At 47.3% G+C, this 10,643-nt stretch overlaps 1 protein-coding gene and 1 pseudogene across 1 annotated transcript in view; both read right to left on the minus strand.

Annotated features, from left to right (window-relative positions):
• The window catches only part of LOC102860584, a 1,554-nt pseudogene extending 871 nt beyond the window's left edge, over positions 1-683 (minus strand).
• The window catches only part of ATCAY (ataxia, cerebellar, Cayman type), a gene marked incomplete at its 3' end in the record, with an annotated part of 69,318 nt that overhangs the window by 27,777 nt on the left and 30,898 nt on the right, over positions 1-10,643 (minus strand). The gene's annotated exons all lie outside the window — the stretch shown is intronic.

Consider the following 10,643-nt stretch of genomic DNA (forward strand, 5'->3'; position numbering starts at 1 on the left):
CTTGACTATGGACTTGGTTTTCTTTTTGATTCTGGGTTTCACACGTTCAACTGTGGGCAGAGGCGGGAGCTTCTTCAACTCCTCAAGGACAGCAATCGCAGCGTTCTTCTTCGAAAGCTTCTTGCTCTTCCCCTCACCTTCCCCTATGAATTCCCCGACTGACACCTTGGTCACAAAACTCTTCATGTGAGGCAGGCCACTCTCACGGGCGACCTCAAAATTCACAGGCAAGTTCCTTTTAAGTGCAATCTCAAACACTTGACTTATTTCCGATTTATTGAGATTTTCTTTTTCTGATTCTCTTCCATTTACCTCCAGCCTCTCAGGAAGGGGCTCATTCTGCAGAATCCTCAATGCTTTAGAAGCAGCATTGTGCTTTGCGGCCTGTCTTGTCCTTCCTTTTCCATTAAACTGCTGTCCTCCCACAGAAAGTTCAACTTGATAAAGGAAAGGTGGAACTGAAAATGGATAAAAGTACCTCGGGGGATAAGCACCTCCTCGCATGTTGTAGCTCTAGGTGGACTGCATCCGAGAGTAAGGGTCAACGAGCTTGTACATTGGTTTTTTTTCCAAGTTTCATGCACAGAGCATTTAGTTCTACAGTAGGAGTTATGCTTTCTGGCTGCTGTCCCGAGCGCGTTCCCCCGGCCGGCGGTACTGGGCGGCGGCAACGAGTAGGGGAAGGAGGAAGGAAGAAGGGAGAGGAGGAAGGGACGGAGGGATGGAAGAGGCGGAGTGGTGGTGGAGGGGGCGGGCGCCGCCAGGCCGGACCGTGGGTCAGGGGAAGGGGGGTGCCTAACGAGACGCAGCGGCAGACGCTCAGGAGCCCTGCGATGTGTCTTTTTATTTCCTGACTGTTGGTACCAAGGGTGTTAATTGTAGATCCAAGATGAAGCTGTTTACAATTTTGATCTCTTTTCTAGCCATCATAAAGCTGCCTTTTGGTCCGGTGGTAAGAATCTTTGTGTTTTTTAAATTGAGATGCAATTCATACTGAAGGCTGCATTCCTTGATCTTCTGCAACAAGCGCTTCAAGTCCTCCTCACTTTCAGCAAGCAAGGTTGTGTCATCTGCATAACACAGGTTAGTGATGAGTCTCCCTCCAACCCTGACGCCACATTCCTTCTCAGAGAGTTCAGCTTCTCGAGTAATTTCCTCAGGATACAAATTAAATGGGTATGGAGAGAGAATACGACCCTGACACACTCCCTTCTTAATTTTACTGTATTACTACCTATGGGGAGCTCTGGTGGCTTAGTGGTAAAAAGCACTGTTGTCAATCCAAAGGCACACAGTTCAAATCCCGCAGCTGCACCATGGGGGAAAAAATGGACAATCTCCTCCTACAGATTTACAGCCTCTGGAAGCTCACTAGAGGGTCAGCTATGAGTCGATTCAGACTTGATAGTACACAACAACAACGTCATTACTTTAAAGATGACACTAGGGTATCTGGAAGTATTCCTGCAAAGTTTTTTCACTCCTAGAGCAGCACGCTGTATATTATACACTAAGGCAAACATCTGACCAGGTGATACTAAATACACACAAGCCTAATCCTTCCAAATTCCATACAAATTCCAATTTAAAGATGGATCGAGGCACGGAACCTGTTCATAATCCCGGGAGCACCTGTCCTTCCAATCAGTGCGGCGAGGCCTGAGGACAGGGCTACTCCCTGCAGAATCACTGGCTAGAGAACGCAGGAATCAGGGGTTCAGGGGACCCGGGAGCAACAGGAACATTAGCACAGTGTGACCAACAACGTGAATAACTGCAATATTGATTGGAAGCCAGAAGGTAAAATAAGTGCTTCACATCCTCCACACTCATATAAAGAAATGACCGAACAAACAAATAAATAAACAAACAGGAGAGAAGAGAGAGAGCGCCTATAGGAGAAGTTATAATAATTTATGTGAATATGAATACTCCACTCTCAAGGGCTCCGTGTGGCTCAGTGGTTGAATTGTAGCCTTCCATGTGGGGGATCTGGGTTCAATTCCCAGACAGTGCAATTTCTGCATGGGCCCCAGCTGTGTGTCAGTGAAGGCTTTTTGTGTTTCAGTGATGCTGAACAAATATCATCACAGATTCCAGATGTAAGACCAGAAATAAAGACCTGGCAATCGATCCCTGAACATCTGCCCGTGGAAGTCCATTGCATCAAGCAGGGTGGGCTCCTTAACCACGGACCAGTGTGTCTCAGGTGGTCAAGGGCATAAAGCTAGATGAAATCTTCAAAACCATCAGCACCCAAAGGTGCCAGAGTGGACGAGATGACTATGTCAGGGACTTGAGACAGAAAACGGGCGCTCCTCAGGGAACTGAGGGGATCTTCACACACTGGGGGCTTCAGTTCATATCTGTACCAACGCTGACGTGTTCATTACAAGCTGGTGCGGAAATGCGGTGTAGGGTTTCTGGGGACGCCGACAGGGACCCAAAGCTGACCTGAAGAGGGCGCTCGCTAGTCTCCTGGCAGCTGTGACCATTCAGAAGTAGATTCTGAGGTGACACGGGGTGGGGGTGGATGGGGGTGGTGTCGGAACTGCCCGCCTTTCAGCAAGAAGTGAAGCGCTTCACTCAGGGACTGTCAGAGCATTTCTTTCCAAACGTGTGCTGCGGCTGACCCTCTGAAAGGTCCACGCAGGATTAACCACACGCCCTGACCCTTGCGCTCCGGGCACCCTCGCACACGGGTAGGCACCAAGACGGGGCTCACACAGCTGGATGTTAACATTCCTGCACCCACGCTCACTGCAACCAGACGTGCAAACTATCCAAGTGTCTACCAACAGACGAACGCAGGGTGGTTCATCCACATGAGAGAACACTCAGCCGTAAAGAAAAAGGATGAACCCTGACGATGTCATGTTACATGAAATCATAAGCTACAAAAGGCCGTGTCGTCCAGGACCTGACGTGCCCAGGACTGGAGAATGCACAGCGGCGGAGAGGTGGCCAGTGGTAGGCGGTGTTGAGTTGAGTATGACCCATAGTGACCCTGTGAACAACAGATGTGAACCCCGTCCTGTCCTGCGCCGTCCTCACAATCTCTGACACCCCTGAGCCCGTACCTGCAGTCACTGGGTCATCACACCTGTTGGAGGGTCTTCCTCTCCTTCGCCGTCCTTCTCCTTTTCCAAGCGTGATGTCTCCCTCTCCAAGGAATAACCTCTCCTAACATCATGTCCAAAGTATGCGAGGTGAAGCTTTAACAGCTTTGCCTCCAAGGTGCACTCTGGCTTCTCCAAGACATATCTGTCCTTTTGGCCATTCCTGGGATGTTCAATGCTCCCCTCCAGCACCGCCGTCAAAGGCATCGGTTCTTCTGTCGCCTTAATTCACTGTCCAGCTCTCAGATGCATAGCAAGTGATTGAAAAGTCCTTAAATTGACATCATTGCTCCTCAGTAATTTGGAGAAGTCCCTGACTGCAGATTTTCCCAGGGTAATAGGTCTCCAGATCTCCTGACTCCCGGTACCAAGGGTACTGATTGTGCATCCAAGTCAAATGAAGCCATTGACAGTTTCAGTCTTTTCCCCATCTATCACAATGCTGTCTATCGGTCCAGTGGTGAGAATTTTTGTTTCCTTGACACTGAGATGCAATCCATATTGAAGGGTGTGGTTTTTGATCTTCTTTTTGTTTGTTTTTTTAATTTTTTAAATGAATTTTAATGAAAGTTTACAGAGACTTAGGGTTTCCAGTCATTCATTGTTGCACTTTGCTCCCTACTCATTCTCTCCCCCCCCAATTCACTCTTCTTGAAAAGAAAGAAAAACTCTTCTATTGTTGTACAACCCCTCCCCCCAAGTTCACTCCACTATGCAGCCTTCACTCTGGACACCTGTAATGACATGAATATCCATTCATATGTCCCTTTTAAACAGTTCTCTCCCTCATATGTTTCAATATAATATACATCATTCCTCACCTTTTCTGTCTTCCCTAAACCCTGAAGTCAGTCCCACTTTACAACCATGGCCCTATGCAATATTTGTCCTTTTGTGACTGAGATATTTCACTCAGCATAATGTCCTCCAGGATCACTCATTTTGCATAATATTTCATGAGTTCCTTGTTGTTGGTTTGGTTTTTTTTTTTTTTTTTGTAATGCAGCATAGTATTCCATTGTGTGAATATACCAGAGCTTCTCTATCCATTCGTTTGTTGATGGGCACTTAGGTTGTTTCCAGCTCTTTGAGAACAAAGCTGCAATTAACATGGTGTGCATATACCTGCTTGGGTGGCATTTACGGTCTCTTTGGGGTATATTCCCAGTAGTGGAATTGCTGGGTCAAATGGTATTTCTATTTGCAACTTCTTTTTTTAAAGCCTACAGCACCCGGTATTCCCAGGCGGTCTCCCATCCAAGTACTAACCAGGCCCAACCCTGCTTAGCTTCCGAGATCAGACGAAATCGGGCGCACTATTTGCAACTTTTTGAGAAAGCGCCATACAGCCTTCCATAGTGGTTGCATCATTTTACACTCTCACCAACAGTGAATAAGGGTTCTAGTTTCTCTACAACCTCACCAGCATTTGATGTTCGCTGTTCTACTGAATTTTGCTATTCTTACTGGGGGCAGATGATCTCTTATAATTGTTTTGGGTCTTTGATCTTCTAAAGGAAACACTTCAAGTCTTTACTTTCAGCAAGCAAGGTTGTGTCATATGCATAATGAAAGTTATTGTTGAATTTTTCTCCAATCCTGATGCCACAATCTTCTTCACAGAGTCCAGCTTCTTGAATAATTTGCTGAGCATACAGATGGAATAGGTCTGGAGAATTCATTTTCCATACAGAGAGTGTGAGTGGTTGCCTAGAGCTTGGGTCTGTTGTAGATGGTTGCTATGTGCATCAGGGATGCATCCTGTCTCCATCCTTTCTCAGTCTATATACAGATCAGTCAGAAGACTGGGCTTTATGAGGAGGAATGTGGCATCAGGATTGGAGGAAGACTCAGCAACAACCTACATTGTGCAGATGACACACCCTTGCTTGCTGAAAATGAGGAGCTGAGTCATATGCTGCAGAAGGTCAAGGACTGCAGCCTTCAATATGGATTGAGGCTCAACATCAAGAAAACAAAGATTCTCACCACTGAGCCAACCGTCAGCATCATGGTAAATGAAGAAGAGATTGAACTTGGTAACAATGACAGCTTGCTTGGCTCCACAATCAATACTTTTGGCATCAGCAGTCAGGGAATCAAAAGAATTGCATGGCAAAATCTGTAGTGAGGGACCTTTCAGGGCACTGAGAAGCAACGATGTCAGTCTAGAGACTAAGGTGTGCCTGATCCAGGCCATGGTCTTTGCAATTACTTGCTATGAATCAGAGAGCTGGACAATGGCCAGGATGACAGAAGGATTGGTGCCTTTGAGTCGTGGTGCTGGAGAAGAGGTTTTTTGGGTTTTTTTTCCTTGATTTTTTCATTGTGATTTTTTTAGAAGAGTCTTGAGCATCCCACAGACCACCAAGAGAACAAATAGGTCTGTCTTGGAATGGGTGAAACCAAGTTTCTCCTTTGAGGCTAGGATTTTGAAGCTCTGTCTCATATACTTTGGGCATATAGCCAGGAGAGACCAATGTCCTTGGAGAAGGACATCATGCTTAGAAGGGTGGGGGAACAGTGCAGGAGAGGAAGACCCAGGATGAGACGGATTGACATAGCAACTGGGGCAACATGGGCAAGTGGGTAGGTGTGTTGGAAGCAGTGAGATTGGCTCAGGACAGGGCAGGCTTCAGAGCTGCAGTACACAGGGTCACTATGGGTCGCAGGTAACTCAGGTGATGCATAACAACATTAGCCAGAAGTGACTTGATGGCACCTAACAACAGCAGACTGGAGGTTGGAGAAGATACGAGGTGTCTGTGCAGCAGTTCAGCGTTTCCTTTTGGGGTAACAGAAAGGTTTTGCAATGACACCAGCTGCAGTGCACTCTGAACGGCACCGGATCGCTCACCTTGCAGGTGTGGACTCTGCGGCTCATGTACTAAGATGCGGTCTGTGCAGCCTGGTGGTCCCCTCACGCTGCCCTTTAAGACCTCCCTGGACTTTCACATGGAGGCTGACTGGGAGGGCTCAGGTTGGTGAGAGATCTGCTTGGCCACCCTGGGCACTGCTTTTGCTGTTCGTCCACATGCTGGCTGACTCCCTGCTTCCTCCCAGGCAGGCGCTCGGCTCCCAAGGACGCAGCTCACTAGGCTGCAGCTGGAACTCTCATCCCCGCAGGGAGCAGAGCGGCCTGGGTGGGGAGGGGCCAGGGTGCATTTTTTGCCTTTCTGTAGTTATTCCTCACTTCTGTTCCTCTGAGGATCAGGGAAGCTGCTCCTTTCTGGATAGAACCTCTGCTTCTTCTCATTTCTCTCTCCCTAGTTCTGTCACTTTAAAGACCAAGCTGTGGGGAGCTCTGGTGGCCTAGTGGCAAGGAGCTGCAACTACAATCCCAGAGGCGCATGGTTTGAATCCACCAGATGCTCTGCTGGGGAAAGGAGGGACAATTTCCTCCTGTACCAGTCAGGTCTGATTTGACGGTACACTTACACACACACACACACAAAATAACAAAAAAAATTTTAAAAATAAAAAAAAATAAAGACTAAGCTGTGTCTGACTCAGACCAACATATTTTCATTTGTCTTATATGGCACATAACAACAACAACATATGCATATGAAAGTAGGACAACAAATAAGGAAGACCAAAAAGAATATATGCCTTTGATTTGTGATGGTAGCAAATACTGAAAATAACATAGACTGCCAAAAGAACAAACAAATCTGTCTTAGAAGTGCAGCCAGGGTGCTCCTCAAAAGGTAAGAATTGAGAGACATGGTCCCACATATCTGCTGTCACGGACCTCTCCAGAGTACTGAGAAACAACGATGTCAGTCTAGATACTAATGTGCATCTGATCCAGGCCATGGTCTTCACAATTACTTGCATCAGTTCCTATGCATCAGAGAGCTGGACAATGACCAAGGATGACAGGAGGAGAAACGAGGCGTTTGAGTTGTGGTGCTGGAGAACATACATATTGAACATACCCCGGACTGCCAGGAGAACAAACAGGTCTGTCCTGGAGAGGGTGAAACCAAATTTCTCCTTGGAGACGAGGATTTTGAATTTCTTTCTCACGTACTTCGGGCCTGTGTCCAGGAGGGACCAGTCCTTGGAGAAGGACATCATGCTTGGAAGGGTGGAGGTGCAGTGCAGGAGAGGGAGACCCCGAATGAGATAGTTTGATACAGTAACTGAGGCAGTGAGGGGTTGGTGTGTCAGTGGAGACAGTGAGATTGGCTCAGGGCAGGGCAGGCTTCAGAGCTGTTATACATAGGGTCGCTATGGGTTGCAGACGACTCAATGGCACGTAACAGCAGTCATCTAGGAGGGACCAGTCCTCAGGAAAGGACATCATGCTGGGAAAAGCAGGCAGCAAAGAAGACCTGGCGAGATGACCTGACATGGGGGTTCCAGCAAGAGGCTTACGCTCACAGAGACTGTGAGGACGGTGCAGGATCCGATGAGGTTTCGTGCACGGGGAGCTGTGAGTCAGAGGGAAATCTATGGCACCCCAGGACAGTTCTCCATGAATGGTCTCTGGGTCAGTGCTGAGTGCCGGTGCAGCTGCAGGTCCTGGGGGGGTCGAGGTGAATCAGACACCACCCTGCTCCACAGAGGCTGAAGGTCAAAGGGAGAAAGGCCCTGAGAACCATGCTGTCATCATTGCTGCCAAGAACAATACCGGTCATCGAATCCAACTCACACGACCTCATGTGGGCAGAGAACAGCTGTGCCCTCTGGGATATTGCAGGCCGATCACCAGGCCTTTCTTCTGACGTGCCTCTGGATGGGTTCAAACCACCAACCTTTCAATTAGCAGTTGGCACTTAGCCACCTGTGCCACCTGGGGACTGCTCAATGGTTGGGGGCGTGGGGTGCCATCTGATCGGTCTGACTCACAGTGACCCCACTGACAGCAGAACAAAGCCCACTTGATCTTGGGCCACCCTTATGTCTGTGCTGCTCTTACGTCTGTTGTGGCCACCATCTCATTGAGTATCCCTCCCTTTCACTGACTTTTCCCAGAACATTATCCATTTCCAAGGACTGAGGCCCCTGCTGACAACATACCCAAAGTGTGGGAGACGAAGCAGCAGCATCTTGGCCTCTAAGAAGCACCCTGGTTGCATTTCCTCCAAGGAATATTGGTTTATTCTCTTGGCAGTCCATGGGATACTCACTACACTTTGGCAAGACCGCAATTATTCAAAGGCATCAATTCTTTCTTGGGTATCTGTATTCTTTCTTGTTTATCATTGTTCCATAATGAACTTGTCTGTCAGTTTACTGTGCTGAGATAACTGGTGGGTGCTGTGATGCTAAAGGTTGTGTACCACTAGAGTGTCAAATGCCAGAGGGGTCACCCATGGTGGACAGGTTTTAGTAGAGCTCCTAGATCAAGACAGACTAGGAAGAAAGATCGGCCATCCACTTCTGAAATAGCAGGCCTCTGAAAATCTTATGAATTTTCAACCACTTGCCATGCATCTGAGCACAAAATGAATACGGACGATACAAAAATTGATGCCTTTGAACTGTGGTGTTGGAGAAGAATACTGACTATCCCACGGACTGCCAGAAGAGCAGATAAGTCTTGGAGAAGGTGAAGCCAGAGTGCTCTTTGGAGATAAGGAGGGCAAAGCTTTTCCTCACATACTAGGAAAGGTTATTCCTTGGAGAGGAACATCACTCTTGGGAAGGTTAAGGGACGGGAAGAGAGAGGAAGACCCTCCAGCATGTGGATTGATACAATGACTGCAGCTATGAGCTCAATTGTGGCAGAGACAGTGAAGTTGGCACAGGACAGGACAGGGTTCAGATTTGTTGTTCACAAGGTCATTGAGTCGTATGTGACTGGCTGGCATCGAACAACAACAACTGATTGTCCAACTTTCAATGCATTTGAAACCACTGGTTTGGAACAGGCACACCTTAGTCTTTAAGTTTACATCCTTGCTCTTTAGCACTTTAAAAGGGTCCCTGGTAGCAGATATGCCCAGTGCGGATATTTATTTTATTTTATTTTATTTTATTTTATTTTATTATTTTTGTGTGCGTGTACCATCAAATCAGATCTGACTGGTACAGGAGGAGATTGCCCCTCCTTCCCCGGCAAAGCATCTGGTGGATTCGAACCGTGTGCCTCTGGGATTGTAGTTGCAGCTCCTTGCCACTAGGCCACCAGAGCTCCCCTAGTGCGGATATTTTTGTTTTCTCTACAACTGCTTCTATGGGTGATGATTGTAGATTCAAGTAAAGTTAAGTATTTCACAGCTTTAGTCTTTTCGCCATCTATCTGCGGCCCTCGTGCCAGGTTCAAATTGTTTTCCTGTCAAACATTCTTCTAGGTGGTATAGCACTGGTCTGTGCATTGCTGCACAGAGGTAACTCGTGGTTGCTGTGATGCTGAACACTGTGACAGTGATGTGCCAATCGTGGTAATGGGCATCCACGGTGGACAGTGTTGGCTGAAGCTTCCCGACTAAATCAAGCCTGGAAGCAGGAGCGGCATCCACTTCCGAAATGGCTTGCCTCCGGAAACTCTATGTACGAACAGTGCTCAGGCTGTTCGTTCATAGGGTCACTATGAGTCATCTACGACTCGACGGCACCAAACAACAACAACATCACAATGTTGCCTACTTGGCCCAGTGGTAAGGATAATTGCTTTCTTGATGTTGAAGTGTAATCCATATTGAAGGCTGTAGTCTTTGACCTTCTGCATAAGTACTTTTTGTCTTTCCTACTTTCTGCAAGCAAAGGTGTGCCATCTATGTAACACAGGTAGGTTGTTGAAGAGTCTTCCTCCAATCCGGCTGCAACACTCTTCTTCCGATAGCCCAGTTTCTCAGAAGACTTGCTCAGCATACAGACCGAAGAGATATGAGAAAGGATGCAACCCTGATGTACACTCTCCCTGATTTTAAATAATCCCTTGTTCTGTTGAAAGGGCTGCTTCTTGGTCTAAGTAGAGGTTCTGCGTGAGCACAATTAAGCGTTCTGGAATTCTGTTTTTGGCAGAGTTATCCGTATGGCTCTATAGTGTGTAGATCTGTTATGATCCATACAGTTGAACACCTTTGCATTGCCAGTAAACACAGGTAAGTGTCTATTATTCCCAGCAGTAATCCAAGATCGAGGCAGGGGTCTGTCGGGTGTGTGCCCGCTGTGAGGGCATGCCATGTCCCTGAACTACACTTTAACACATGAATTTATGTCAGGTGAATTTCATCTCAATTTTATAAAATATTAGCTTCATATAAACTCAGAAGGACATTGTAGGGAGGTGGGGGGGCTGGGAATTCAGTCAGACCCTTTATGTGCAAGTCATCTCCATACCTTTTCAACCTGTATGCAGAACAGGAGGCTGGGCTCTATTAGGAGAAGTGTGGTGTCAGGATTGGTGGAAGATTCATCAACAATCTGTGTTATGAAGATGACACAACCCTGCTTGCTGAACCTGAGGAGGACCTAAAGCACTTGCTGCAGAGGGTCAAGGACTGCAGCCTTCAATATGGATTGAGGCTCAATGTCAAGAAAACAAAGATTCTCACCACTGGATCAATT

Source organism: Elephantulus edwardii, unplaced genomic scaffold (assembly GCF_000299155.1).
Source record: "Elephantulus edwardii isolate Elephantulus edwardi_28Jun2011 unplaced genomic scaffold, EleEdw1.0 scaffold00217, whole genome shotgun sequence".
NCBI lineage: Eukaryota > Metazoa > Chordata > Mammalia > Macroscelidea > Macroscelididae > Elephantulus > Elephantulus edwardii.